The sequence below is a fragment of the Babylonia areolata genome, chromosome 10, assembly GCF_041734735.1.
Source record: "Babylonia areolata isolate BAREFJ2019XMU chromosome 10, ASM4173473v1, whole genome shotgun sequence".
Taxonomy (NCBI): Eukaryota; Metazoa; Mollusca; class Gastropoda; order Neogastropoda; family Buccinidae; genus Babylonia; species Babylonia areolata.
The window spans coordinates 13,825,425-13,841,523 of NC_134885.1; the positions used below are offsets into that span (position 1 = coordinate 13,825,425).

Genomic DNA, 16,099 nt, shown 5'->3' on the forward strand with positions numbered 1-16,099 from the left:
TGGAGTGTCTTGCCTGTTACATTTCCGTGCTGTCGGCCAAGAGGTTTTCAGGACAGTCGGCGGTGGATGGTCTCGAAAGACCAACTGGCCCCCAGTGCCGCAGCACTTAGAGCCAGTGCAATATTGTCTCCTAGACTGAGAGGCATAGTCCTCGACGAAAGACTAAACTGTAAATGACTTCCCACTGCAATGGAGAAACCATTGATCATACAGCTCTCACTTTGCTGCTGGCCCAACTGTGAGCTTGTGTCAGTCTGTGATATAAGCCCAGCGTTGGGCCCGATACACACACACACACACACACACACATATATATATACACACATTTTATATGAACATAAAACAAAACAAAACAACAACAACAACAAAAAACACACCCAAATAATATAAATGGATGTCTTCGTTCCAAGGGTGTGTGTGTGTGTGTGTGTGCGTGTCAGTGAAATTAGTTTTATACCAGGAGCTCCCACATATTCACCCACCGGGCTGCATTTTGGAAAACATTCGATTTTTGCTTGAAGAAACAAAGGAAAAGAAAACAAACAACACCAACACATCAGTGACGACGAGAATAACCACCACAGCAAACACTCACCCATCTTTGCGGACCGACACAGACCACGCAACACACAGAATCACAGTCGTCTCTCACATCTCATCGGCACGGCACAATCACCCCCCCCCCCCAACCCCCTTTCCCTTCAAGGCACAATCAACCACCCCTTCCCCCACTCCCTTCAAACACACCTGCGCCCGTGCACACACATGACACACGAGTATGCACGCACACCCTCTGTCTGTCTGTCACAGACAATGCTGCTACCACGGCACACACACACACACACACACACACGCACACACAGACGGATGATAAATTCTTTCAAACCGTCTATTCGCTGAACAGTCAAAAGTGATCGCTACATAAAGACCGCCCCTTCACCCCTGCCCATTGCCCCTACACCTATCAAAAAAAACACCCCCCCCCCCCGCACCCCCCCAAAAAAAAACAAAAACAAAAAAAAACCCCAAAAAACACGCACACAAAAATAAAGAAACCCCATTTAAAATGAAATATTTCGCACAAGTGGCGAGGCTGGGGGTAGGATGGAGAGGGATGGTGGTGAGAAGGAAAGTCGGACCACCCACGGAGTTTCAAATCTCTCTGGGTGAAAACTCCTTTTTTGTTGCTTTTTTTTTTTTTTTTTTTAATATCTTTTTGTGTGTGGACCACCAAAGCTGTCGGAGTCAGCCAGAGAGAGAGAGAGAGAGAGAGAGAGAGAGAGAGAGAAGGTGAGTGTTAAGGGGTCACCATGTCAACAGCCCAGCCAGCAGAACCACGTGTTGCCTGCACTCAACACTATCAGTCTCCGTTCTTTATTGCCTGCTCCACCTGTGAGGTCATCATCAGGAGGCGGCATCAACGCTATCATATATGGCAACGAGTCATACAGAGAAGGAAAAGCAAATAAACCTCTGGCCCTCCACTCACCAGGTGACCCAACGTCTCCACAGTTGTCTGAAGAGGACGGAGAGGAGGGGGGTGTAGCGGGGGAGAGGGGAGGGGGAGATCACGTGGAGAAGGTGCAGAAGAAGAAGAAGAGAATGAATGATGACGGAGGAGAAAGAGAGTGCGAGGGACAAACAGGCAGACAGGGAAACACACACACACACACACACATACACAAGCAGAGAGAAAGAAAAGGAAAAAAATAACCCCCAAAAAACAACCCAACAACAAAAAACAAACAAAAGCAGAAGACGACGACAGTAAAGAATGAGAAACAGAAACAGAAGAAGAAACCTCTTTCTATTTAGCCCACACTTGATTTGACTTGGCTGTGTGTGTGTGTGTGTGTGTGTGTGTGTGTGTGTGTGTGTGTGTGTGTGTGTGTGTGTGTGTGTGTTTATATTACTTTTTATTATCTTGTATGCCACAATCTATTGTTCTACCTCACCGAACTTAATTTCTCCAAACTGAAACGTGTTAATTTAAAAACAAAACAAAAACTTTCATGATATATGTTCTTGCACCTTGTTCATGCCACATATATTGCTAAATGTGCACCATCATCATCATCATAATATAATAATAATAATAACAATAAATGATAATAATGATAACGATAATATTATTAATAATTGATTATATTATCATTATTATCATGACGATGATGATGATAATGATTATTATTATCATTATCAGAAGACGCGAAAGCACTAACCTGCCTTTCGCCGGAATTATTTCTGACATGTTCCAGATTGCACTGTATCGTATTGTATTGCATTGCTGTGTGTTGTAATGTACTGTGTAATGCATTGTGTTGTAATGCATTGCGTTGTATTGCATTGTACTGAATTGTACTGTATTGTACTGTATTGCAATGCGTTGTATTGCATTGTACTGAATTGTACTGTATTGTATTGCAATGCGTTGTACTGCATTGTACTGAATTGTACTGTATTGTATTGTATTGTATTGCAATGCGTTGTATTGCATTGTACTGAATTGTACTGTATTGTATTGTATTGCAATGCGTTGTACTGCATTGTACTGAATTGTACTGTATTGTATTGTACTGCAATGCGTTGTACTGCATTGTACTGAATTGTATTGTATTGTATTGTACTGCAATGCGTTGTACTGCATTGTACTGAATTGTACTGTATTGTATTGTATTGTAATGCGTTGTACTGAATTGTACTGTATTGTATTGTATTGTATTGTACTGCAATGCGTTGTACTGAATTGTACTGTATTGTATTGTATTGTATTGCAATGCGTTGTACTGCATTGTACTGAATTGTACTGTATTGTATTGTATTGCAATGCGTTGTACTGCATTGTACTGAATTGTACTGTATTGTATTGTATTGCAATGCGTTGTACTGCATTGTACTGTATTGTATTGTATTGCGTTGTATTGCATTGTACTGAATTGTACTGTATTGTATTGTACTGCAATGCGTTGTACTGCATTGTACTGAATTGTACTGTATTGTATTGTACTGCAATGCGTTGTACTGCATTGTACTGTATTGTATTGTACTGCAATGCGTTGTACTGCATTGTACTGAATTGTACTGTATTGTATTGTACTGCAATGCGTTGTACTGCATTGTATCGTTTTGAGCGGCGGTGTTGTATGGACGTGTGTTGCAACGCGACGAGTCGTGTTCTACTGTATTGCCTTCTGTTCTAAAAGCGCCGAGTTTTCAATGCGGTGAATGGCATTTCATTCGCTGTTCAATCTTTGTGCTGCCGGCTTGGCAGTGTTGCAGAGTTATTGTTCCTGAGTGCGGGCGAAGCTGTGTGTCAGTGTAGCCAGCAGCTGGTCAGGCACACGGCCACTGTGCTCAATGCTTTGTGTTCACCGAGAACAGTCTGTTGTAGCGGAGAACGTTGCCTGTCACAGCCAATTCCTCATTTGAAATTTCAAACCACTCTCTTCCGTGTAAACCTGTTGGGACAAACATGGTCGCCTGATTTCTCTTTCTTTCTTTCTTTTTTTTTCTTCTTCTCAGTTTGTTTTGAGCCCTTTACTTTTGTTTGTCAGCTTTTCGCTTCTTTGCATTTAAAAAAAAATTTTTTTTTTTTTTTTTTACACAATCTGAGAAAACAACTGGTTAAATTTTAATTTTCTTTCTTTCTAAAGAGCAGAACGTTTCGAATGGAATGTCCTCATGCTTGTTTTTGCTGTTCTTTTTTCCTTTTCTCTTATTAATTAATTAACCGATTTGCCTTTTGCCTACCTGACTTTCTGATCGACTTATGAAAGATTTAGAATGAAACGTTTTTCATGTAACATGAAACCCTCTAATCAACGTGGGTACTTTAACGTGCGCAGAGAGGGAGCTGCCTTTTCGGTCTAACCGCAACGCTCAGCTTCTAACGGGGCCAACCTCCGTTAATGTTATTGTGTTGTGTTGTATCGTATTGTATTGTATTGTACTGTATTGTATTGTATTGTATTGTATTGTACTGTGTCGTATTGTATTGCATTACTTTTTGTCACATCAGATTACACTGTGTGAAAATCAGGCTGCTCACCCCGGATACAGCACAAACACACAGTGCAAAGCTACTCTTATTTCTTTCTTCTTTCTTCGTCTGTGAGTGCATGTGTTTCACGACTAAAGTGGATCTTTCGACAGGAGTTTTGCCAAGGACAATTCCTTTGTTGCCCTGGGTTTGTTTACGTGCGCTCAGTGCATGCTGCACACGGGACCTCGGTTTATCGCCTCACCTCAGTGACTAGCACCCAGATCACCACTCAGGGCCTACAGGAGGGAGGGAGGTGGGGTAATGATCCCGGTCCCACCATAGAATCGAACCCTTGCACACTCCCTTCCTAGTCGGACACGTTACCAGCATTGGACATTCGGCCAGTGTGCATCATGACCAGCAACACTGGGCATCGCCTGTAGTGTTTTACCACGACCAGTTCCGCCCCGTTCGTCCAGTTCACTGTATTTACTGTCCACTGCACCGCACAGGTCATCTCGGGAAGAAAACCCACAAAAACCCACATAAAGCACATCGAATGCACACACAAACAGATGCCAAACGATGAGAAAAATCAGGCACCAGCATTTTACTGCTGACTTCATGGAGACTCATTTTCCCGCCCACAAGTTACTTCCACCTGAGACAAATAATTTATCAGTTCTTGGAGGAAACTATCTGGCTTTTTTCTTAAAATTTGACATGATCGTCACCTTAACTGAGACAAAAGGGGATGCAAAACCACTGGTGCACTAAGTTTCCTCCGTTCTGTTTTTCTCGGTCGTTTGATAAAACACAGGAAGGAGAGGATTGCCCCCCCCCCACCCCCCGCACCCCCTCCCCATGCCGTGCCCAAGACACAGTGGACGTGAATTCACTGTCCCCAAACCGTAAAGGGCCGTAGGGCCTTGGACCTTATTAACAGACAACGCAATCAAACCATTCTCTGATTTTATCTACCTGTTTTTCATTCATTCATGTACTTATTCGTTTATTCATTCATTCATTTATCTATTTATTTGCTTTATTTGTTTATTTATTCATTTATTTATTTATTATATAACGACCGTGTTTTGTTGTTCATGGTGACGTGGACCTCGCTGTACAGAGGTACCTCGGGTGGAGCCAGGGGTGGATTGTGATTATTTTACTTTTACCTGCCGCCCGGACAGTTCCCACCAGACAGGACAACAACCCCCACCCCCCATCCACCCGGACAGTTCCCACCAGACAGGACAACAACCCTCATCCACCCGGACAGTTCCCACCAGACAGGACAACCCCACCCCCCATCCACCCGGACAGTTCCCACCAGACAGGACAACACCCACCCCCCATCCACCCGGACAGTTCCCACCAGACAGAACAACCCCCACCCCCCTTCCACCCGGACAGTTACCACCAGACAGGACAACAACCCACACACCACATCCACCCGGACAGTTCCCACCAGACAGGACAACCCCACCCCCCATCCACCCGGACAGTTCCCACCAGACAGGACAACACACCCCCCCATCCACCCGGACAGTTCCCACCAGACAGGACAACAACCCCCGCCCCCCATCCACCCGGACAGTTCCCACCAGACAGGACAACAACCCCCACCCCCCATCCACCCGGACAGTTCCCACCAGACAGGACAACAACCCCCACCCCCCATCCACCCGGACAGTTCCCACCAGACAGGACAACAACCCCCATCCACCCGGACAGTTCCCACCAGACAGGACAACAACCCCCATCCACCCGGACAGTTACCACCAGACAGGACAACAACCCCCATCCACCCGGACAGTTACCACCAGACAGGACAACAACCCCCATCCACCCGGACAGTTACCACCAGACAGGACAACAACCCCCATCCACCCGGACAGTTCCCACCAGACAGGACAACAACCCCCATCCACCCGGACAGTTCCCACCAGACAGGACAACAACCCCCACCCCACAACCACCCGGACTGTTACCACCAGACAGGACAACAACCCCACCCCCCATCCACCCGGACAGTTCCCACCAGACAGGACAACAACCCCCACCCCACAACCACCCGGACAGTTCCCACCAGACAGGACAACAACCCCCACCCCCCATCCACCCGGACAGTTCCCACCAGACAGGACAACAACCCCCACCCCACAACCACCCGGACTGTTACCACCAGACAGGACAACAACCCACACACCCCATCCACCCGGACAGTTCCCACCAGACAGGACAACCCCCACCCCACAACCACCCGGACAGTTCCCACCAGACAGGACAACAACCCCCATCCACCCGGACAGTTACCACCAGACAGGACAACAACCCCCATCCACCCGGACAGTTACCACCAGACAGGACAACAACCCCCATCCACCCGGACAGTTCCCACCAGACAGGACAACAACCCCCATCCACCCGGACAGTTCCCACCAGACAGGACAACAACCCCCACCCCACAACCACCCGGACAGTTCCCACCAGACAGGACAACAACCCCCACCCCCCATCCACCCGGAAAGTTCCCACCAGACAGGACAACAACCCCCACCCCCCATCCACCCGGGCAGTTCCCACCAGACAGGACAACAACCCCCACCCCACAACCACCCGGACTGTTACCACCAGACAGGACAACAACCCACACACCCCATCCACCCGGACAGTTCCCACCAGACAGGACAACCCCCACCCCACAACCACCCGGACAGTTCCCACCAGACAGGACAACAACCCCCATCCACCCGGACAGTTCCCACCAGACAGGACAACAACCCCCATCCACCCGGACAGTTACCACCAGACAGGACAACAACCCCCATCCACCCGGACAGTTACCACCAGACAGGACAACAACCCCCATCCACCCGGACAGTTCCCACCAGACAGGACAACAACCCCCATCCACCCGGACAGTTCCCACCAGACAGGACAACAACCCCCACCCCACAACCACCCGGACAGTTCCCACCAGACAGGACAACAACCCCCACCCCCCATCCACCCGGACAGTTCCCACCAGACAGGACAACAACCCCCACCCCACAACCACCCGGACTGTTACCACCAGACAGGACAACAACCCACACACCCCATCCACCCGGACAGTTCCCACCAGACAGGACAACAACCCCCACCCCACAACCACCCGGACTGTTACCACCAGACAGGACAACACCCCCGCCCCCAGCCCTTCCCCACCTCCACCCCCTAAAAGTTTCTGGCAGCCACACGAAGGTGACGCATGGACGACCGTCAGGCAGTGAAGTGTCAGTCATTGAATGAAGTCTGCACGTGCGGTGCCCGCTTCCGACACTGATACAGGGTCATGCACTCGTGGAGTCTTTTTTGTAATTCGTTAACATTTTATCTTCTGTTTTCTTTTTCTTTCTTTTTGTGTGTATGTGTGTGTTGTGTGTGTGTGTAAAGGCGGGTGACTTTTTTTGGAGTTGGTGGAAGAGGGGTGGGGGTGAGGGGTGGGAGGAAGGAAGGAAGGAAGGGGTGTGGTAGGGACTGGGAAATGTCAACTTATCGTCCGTAAACAATGAGACAGTGAAGGTGGCAGCGGGGAGGGGACGGGGGGCGTATAATGAGGATTGGATGGTGGTGGAGGTGGTGGGGAATTGAAAAACTTGATGTGAACTGAGTAGGAGGGGGTGGGGGTGGGGCGGGGTAGGGGGCGGAAACTTAATGGTCTGTGTGTGTGTGTGTGTGTGTGTGTGTGAATGTGCGTGGTGTGAGTGAGCGAGCTAGTTCGTGAGTGAGTGAATGAGTGATACTTTTTGACTGAATGAGTGATACTTTTTGACTGAATGAGTGATACTTTTTCACTGTCTTTCTCGGTCTGTCTGGCTGTGTATCACCCTCTCTCACCCCCCCCCCATGTCAGTTCTACGGTTAATTATTCTGACGAAAAATGGCAACTTTGTTGAATACCTTGATGTACTTTTCACACACACACACACACACACACACACACAGAGCTCCGCCCCACTGCACCCACTACACACATCCACACGATCCACTTGATTTAAAAAAAAAAAGTGTCATCAGAAAGTGACACAAATGAACCTGTCAGGCCGTAGCCCGGGTCGCCCTGCCAACAAGGCAAGGCATCAAGTGTACTTCATGAGCCCCATGGGGACACAGACACATTATACATAGCGTCTTCCACACCCACCATATAAACAAAAAGAGTGATCTCATGTCATACAGACAAACACTGGAAACTTACCGGTTTTACCAAATACCACAAAAGATGGGGTAGACTGTCTAAGTGAACTAACTTTTAAATTTCATTTGCAGTTTTGTCACGATATCAGATATATCAACCCCCCAAACTTCACAACCGTATATTAGTACAGTATGAACCATTTTATCAAACAGATCAACAAGTAGATCAACATGCAGCTTTAACTGGTTTGTTCTCCTCAGAAGTGCAAACACAACTCAAGGTTCACGGTCATAGAAATCACGCTGGGCATCACGCATTTTATCATTATAATTATCAAACCCAAGTACTGAAAATCACTCACAAATTCAATACTGTCCTCACCAATATAAAAATCGGGGAATATTCTTACTATACCCCGAAAGAAAAGCACCGCTTTTGAGCATTCAGATTTAATTTCCATTTTCACAGTGCTGTCTCCATGCCTTAAGACCAAATTGTAAACCTGTGGCTGTCTCTGAGAAAATTACCGTGTCGTCTGTGTAAAGCAGAACAGATAGCTCCAAGAAAACATCACAACTCTGTTCACTCATACTCATTTTCTTAACTGCACCCGCAATAGTTATCAATCCATCTAGATCAACTTCCAAATGGCATTTCATGTCATTTAAAAGCAATGCAAACGTTAAAGGGTAAAGATTTTCTCCTTGTTTCACCCCAATTCAGCTTAAAAGCTCAGAATTTTCGACATTAACCATGACACAAGACTTAGCGTCTGCATACATGTTTTTAATCTCTTGCAAAAGTTTATCGTTTAAACCACAACTCATCAGTTTTTGCCACAAAACACCCTGTTAATCTTGTCAAATGTTTGTTCATTGTCTAAAAAAGCACAATATAATCCCCTTCTCTTTCTCTCTGTCTCTCTCTTAAAAAACAAACAAGCACAGAATATCAATAATACCCTATATAAGCAAACAGATGGTCTGACGTTGAAAAATCACTGTGTTCCTGTCCCAGTACACCCTAACACTCGACAAACAATGTAAGACGCTCGTTCAGTATGCTTGCCGTCAACGTCGTTCACATCCCCACAATCCTTCTGCCTCATCCAGCCCATAAACGCTGCTGCTGCCTTCTCTGTGTGTGTGTGTGTGTGTGTGTGTGTGTGTGTGTGTGTGTGTGTGTGTGTGTGTCTGTCTGTCTCTGTCTGTCTGTCTGTCTCTCTTCTGTGTCTCTGTCTCTCTCTGTCTCTCTCTCCCTCTGTCTGTCTCTCTTTCTGTGTCTCTCTCTGTCTGTCTGTCTGTCTGTCTGTCTCTCTCTCCTGCAAAAACACCCCCTTGCCAGGTAATCAAAAACAACAACCACACTTTACTGTTTGACTAAATGTCATTTTCATATCACTGTCAGTAATAACAAAACTAATAATCGTTGTATTTAGTTTGTATTTCAAAGTGTCCGAGACAATCAGATTTTTGGTTTTTGTTTGTTTTTGTTTTTTTTCAAAACGAAAAACTCACTACAGTTTAAACATGCGGATATTCCCATGCCTGCAAAGTTATATAGCTTGACATAGGTTTTACGAATATGCTGAGAATTTTATCTTTTCAACAGAAAAAAAGACAAAAATTCACCAAAATATACTGTCACATTTTACATACCAGAACGTACCCAGTAAATTTACATGCCTGGAAGATTACGTAGATGTGACGGCGGTTGACGAGAAAACTGAGAAAAACAACAACAAAAACACAATGACGCAACCCCCAAATAACTGCACCTTCCATCCTAAACAGTCTGTGTGTGATTGTGTTATCACACACCACACTGCAAACAAGCTCCCCCTGTTGAAACGCAAACGTGCTGTTGATATATACACACAGTTTCAGTTTTCAGTTTCAGTAGCTCAAGGAGGCGTCACTGCGTTCGGACAAATCCATATACGCTTCGCCACATCTGCCAAGCAGATGCCTGACCAGCAGCGTAACCCAACGCGCTCAGTCAGGCCTAGCTACACACAGAAACATCAAGCACAACATTAAGGAGTGCAGAAGAATGAGAAGAAAAGAAAAGTATAAAAATAAGGTAGAGAAGGAGGAGGTGGAAGAGGAGGAGGAGAAGGAGGAGGAGGAGAAGACGAATAAGATAGAGGGGGAGGAGGAGGAGAAGAAGAAGAACAGGAGGAGGAGAAGGAAGGGGTGGAGGAGAAGAAGAAGAAGAAGAAGAAGCGTGACCATGCTGGATGGTACAACACTCCTCTGATGAACAACACCAGCACACATCTGCTGCTATTCAAACAAGGGGTAGCGTTAAGTCAAATACAGAACACCTCGAACAGAGCAACACTTCCAACTTGATTCCATAGATGGATTTTTGAATACCCCATTCCTACTTCGAATCACTGGAATGACAGAAAACAAAGAGGACGTACTGCACACAGGTGTGATCCGGGTGGAACTCTCAGCACAGGTGCACCGACATCCGATACCCTCATGACTGAGCCATATCCCCCCCTCTCCTTCCTTCTCCCCCTTAACATCATCACTATCACCATCAGGACTATCACCATCATCCACACATCAACATCATCTCTATCACCATCATCCACACATCAACATCATCACTATCTCTATCACCATCATCCACACATCAACATCATGACTATCTCTATCACCATCATCCACACATCAACATCATCTCTATCACCGTCATCCACACATCAACATCATCTCTATCACCGTCATCCACACATCAACATCATCTCTATCACCGTCATCCACACATCAACATCATCTCTATCACCGTCAGCCACACATCAACATCATCTCTATCACCATCATCCACACATCAACATCATCTCTATCACCGTCATCCACACATCAACATCATCTCTATCACCGTCATCCACACATCAACATCATCTCTATCACCGTCATCCACACATCAACATCAACATCATCTCTATCACCGTCAGCCACACATCAACATCATCTCTATCACCGTCAGCCACACATCAACATCAACATCATCTCTATCACCATCATCCACACATCAACATCATCTCTATCACCATCATCCACACATCAACATCATCTCTATCACCGTCATCCACACATCAACATCATCTCTATCACCGTCATCCACACATCAACATCATCACTATCTCTATCACCATCATCCACACATCAACATCATCATCACTATCTCTATCACCATCATCCACACATCAACATTATCCACACATCAACATCATCTCTGTCACCGTCATCCACACATCAACATCATCTCTATCACCGTCAGCCACACATCAACTTCATCTCTATCACCATCATCCACACATCAACATCATCACTATCTCTATCACCATCATCCACACATCAACATCATCATCACTATCTCTATCACCATCATCCACACATCAACATTATCCACACATCAACATCATCTCTGTCACCGTCAGCCACACATCAACATCATCTCTATCACCATCATCCACACATCAACATCATCTCTATCACCGTCATCCACACATCAACATCATCTCTATCACCGTCAGCCACACATCAACTTCATCTCTATCACCATCATCCACACATCAACATCATCACTATCTCTATCACCATCATCCACACATCAACATCATCATCACTATCTCTATCACCATCATCCACACATCAACATTATCCACACATCAACATCATCTCTGTCACCGTCATCCACACATCAACATCATCTCTATCACCGTCATCCACACATCAACATCATCTCTATCACCATCATCCACACATCAACATCATCACTATCTCTATCACCATCATCCACACATCAACATCATCATCACTATCTCTATCACCATCATCCACACATCAACATTATCCACACATCAACATCATCTCTATCACCGTCAGCCACACATCAACATCATCTCTATCACCATCATCCACACATCAACATCATCTCTATCACCGTCATCCACACATCAACATCATCTCTATCACCGTCAGCCACACATCAACATCATCTCTATCACCGTCAGCCACACATCAACATCATCTCTATCACCGTCATCCACACATCAACATCATCTCTATCACCATCATCCACACATCAACATCATCTCTATCACCATCATCCACACATCAACATCATCTCTATCACCATCATCCACACATCAACATCATCTCTATCACCATCATCCACACATCAACATCATCAGTCACCCGTCATCCACACATCAACATCATCACTAGTCTCTATCACCGTCATCACACATAAACATCATCACTAATCTCTATCACCATCATCCACACATCAACATCATGAACTATCACCGTCATCCACACATCAACATCATGACTATCTCTATCACTGTCATCCACACATCTTCACTATCTCTATCACCATCATCCACCATCAACACTATCATCAACACCCACGACATCAACATCATCACCCACACATTAACATCATCACTATCACCATCACCCACGCATCAACATCATCATCCACATAGCAACACCTACACACTGACCTCCCTGTTGCCACACCCCGATGACCAGGTAATGTCCACTGTCATCGGTATTTCCCCACCCCCACGCCCACCTATCCTTCCTGTCTCTTCACGCCTTCACTTATCCATCTTCACTTACCCATCTTCACTTATCCACCTTCACTTATCCACCTTCACTTACCCACCTTCACTTATCCATCTTCACTTACCCATCTTCACTTATCCACCTTCACTTATCCACCCATATATGTATACCCCTATACCTCTCCTCCTCTACAAACGCGCGCGCGCGCGCGCGAACGCATATATGCAAAAAAGCACAAGACACACAAAAAACGTGAATACTTCCTTTGTTATGTTGGCTTTGGGCAAGAATTGAGAGAGAGGGAGACAGAGACAGAAAGACTCAGGTAGTCACAGAGAAGACAGACAGAGTGAGAGAAAGACGAACTGAGAAGAAGAAAAAGAAGAAGAAGAAGAAGAAGAAGAAGAAGAGAGAGAGAGTTGGTGGTGGTGGTGGTGGTGGTGGACGATTGGCATGTCTGATAATTTCACGTATTTCACAAGCCGGGAGATTCAGGAGCCCATTATTTTATGAGGCTCTATCTTGTCGCCTTGAGAAAAGATGGTGGAAATGAAAACGAAATAAAGAAAATAAAAGAGGGATGAGGAGACAAGAAGAAGAAGATGGAGAAGAAGAAAATGATGATGATGAAGAAGAAGCAGGAGGAGAGGGAGGAGGTGGAGGAAAGTGAAAAGGAGGAAGGGAAGGAGCAAAACAAAACAAAACAAAGACACAGAAAAAATAGACAAAGAAGCGTAAAAGAAAAAAAGGTAAAAACAAAGATAAAAAAAAGAAAGACAAAAACAAAGAATGACACAAAGATAAAAACAAAGAACGAAAGAAAGATAAAAACAAAGAAAGAAAAAACAAAGAAAGAAAGGAAAAAACAAAGACCGAAAGATAAAAACAAAGAAAGATAAAAACAAAGAACGAAAGAAAGATAAAAACAAAGTAATACAGACAGAGAAAGGAAAGAAAGATAAAAAGAACCTAAGATAAAAACAAAGAAAGATAAAAAGATAAAAACAAAGAAAGATAAAAGAAAGAACGAAAGAAAGATAAAAACAAAGAAATACAGACAGAGAAAGGAAAGAAAGAAAGATAAAAACAAAGACCGAAAGAAAGATAAAAAAGAAAGACAGAAAGAGAAAATAAAGAAAGATAAAAACAAAGAAAGAAAAAAACAAAACACAGAACGAAAGAAAGATAAAAACAAAGAAAAACAGAAAGAGAAAAGAAAGAAGGATAAAAACAAAGAAAGAAAGATAAAAACAAAGACCGAAAGAAAGAGAAAAAGACAGAAAGAGAAAAGAAAGATAAAAACAAGAAAGAAAGATAAAACAAAGAAAAACAGAAAGAGAAAGGAAAGAAAGAAAGAAAACAAAATTTAAAAAAAAGAAAGAAAGAAAAAGAGAAGGAAGGAAAAAAGAAGAAAAAAACACAAAAATAAAAGAAAAACGGAAAAAATAAGGAAATTAAAGTAAAAGGAATGAAAAAAAAGATAACATATATTATACTGGCAAACTATCAACAGACAGACAGACAGACAGATAAAATACTAATACAGAGATACACAGATAAAGACAAACAGATAAATGCACAGACAGATAGACATGCAACTAGATTGACAGAAACGTATGGAACTTTAATGGACAGAAAATTAGGACAAACATTACTGTAGAATTGTCAGTGACATATATTGTTTTGAGTGAACAAATCTCAGCATTTGAAGGGAAACTGAAGATTTTTTTTTTTACTTTATCATTGTGACTGGAAAATGTGTAAAAGTATTTTAAAACAAGAGAGGTAAGGTCTTCAAGACTCACTTGTGATACACTTTAAAAATCAAAATCTAATCGTTAAAATGTGTTCTGTATTTGTTATTATAAAGCTTCGGGTTAAAAAAAAAAAAAGAAAAAAGAAAAGAAGAAGAAGAAAAAACGTCCTGACGGCAGATTCGAACCCCGCGTGTTCGGGTGAGAAGAAACTGCCTTACCCATTACACTGTTGTGGCTCCTCAACTGACATTCAAAAATATATCATTTAAACATGCTTTTTCAAAGGGCGATAAATCAATTGTGGTATTCGCAATGAGAACGCTGTTTAAATCATATTATTCTGGTGCATCTTGGGCATTCAAAAAATCTTTAAGGGCAATTAAAAATTCTTTTTAAGTCCGCTGTAAAGGAGACGTGGCCATCGCCGCAATCATACTGCAACATTTAGCCGTTTTCTCTGGATCTAGATGTACAAGTTTAGTTACACCCGCCGGGAATGTACGACACGGTCGATTGAATTTCTCTTTTATGTTCATTCTAGTTTTATAGTTTTAAAGTTGATATGAAAATTGAGTATTTTGTTAAACTAATAACATGTAGAACCAAGTACAAGTACTTCTAAACGTCGTAAGAAGTGAAAAGGACTTCATTTTGAGAAAAGTCAAGTCTGGAAATTTTTACGTTTCATCAAGGGTATTAACTCTCATGGTTTATCATTTATAACTGTGAAATCCGACTGATTTTGTTGATATTTTTATGGCAGTTTGAGGCATAATCTAGAAAGTGATGAGGCGTTCACAAATCTTTCTCTGAATAAATATTTAACGGTTTCCTTCTCCAACTTTCCATCACACGTTATCATGTATTGTCGATTGATTATAGGATTGAAAGGGCAGGTCAACAACTTGAAACAAAATGGCGTCCTTCGCGTTCGCGAAGAATATGAGCACGCGCTTTGAATATGTATAAATATGTGTACACAATTGATTTTTGCCCATGACCTTCAGGGCTCAGCCAATAGATCTATAAAGTCCACTCGTAGTATTGATTTTAGTATTTTCCGAAAAAGACCACTTGGGCGAATGAACATAGTGAAAGCCCTGTACACTGAGAGTAAAACACACAAGCTTTTTATGTATTGAGTATAATTTCAAAATGTAATGTTTAAGATGAGAAAGATCAGTTTAAAGCAAATTATCCCCCCCCCCCCCACCCCGAGCATTAATTACAGATTAATTTCCCTTTTTTACTATCTGCAGCAAAGACATGCACCAGAAAATAAACTTCCATGCTTAGTAAAAGAAGTTCCTGTTGGAACAAAAAATGATAAAAATGACTGCTCTTGTTGTTGTGTCAGAATATCAGATCAAAGTGCCAAGTTTAGAGAATAAAAAAAATATAAATATAACAGTAAATTCAGTTTGCATATAATTTCGCTTCTTTAAAAAAACAACAAACATTTTTGTGCCCATCCCAGAGGTGCAATGTTGTTTTAAACAAGATGACTGGAAAGAACTGAATTTTTCCTATTTTTATGCCAAATTTGGTGTCAACTGACAAGTATTTACAGTGAAAATGTCAA

General features: G+C 43.4%; 1 protein-coding gene across 2 annotated transcripts in view; it reads right to left on the reverse strand.

Annotated features, from left to right (window-relative positions):
* Window positions 1-16,099, reverse strand: part of LOC143286806 (cysteine--tRNA ligase, cytoplasmic-like) — a 401,107-nt gene that overhangs the window by 68,172 nt on the left and 316,836 nt on the right. The gene's annotated exons all lie outside the window — the stretch shown is intronic.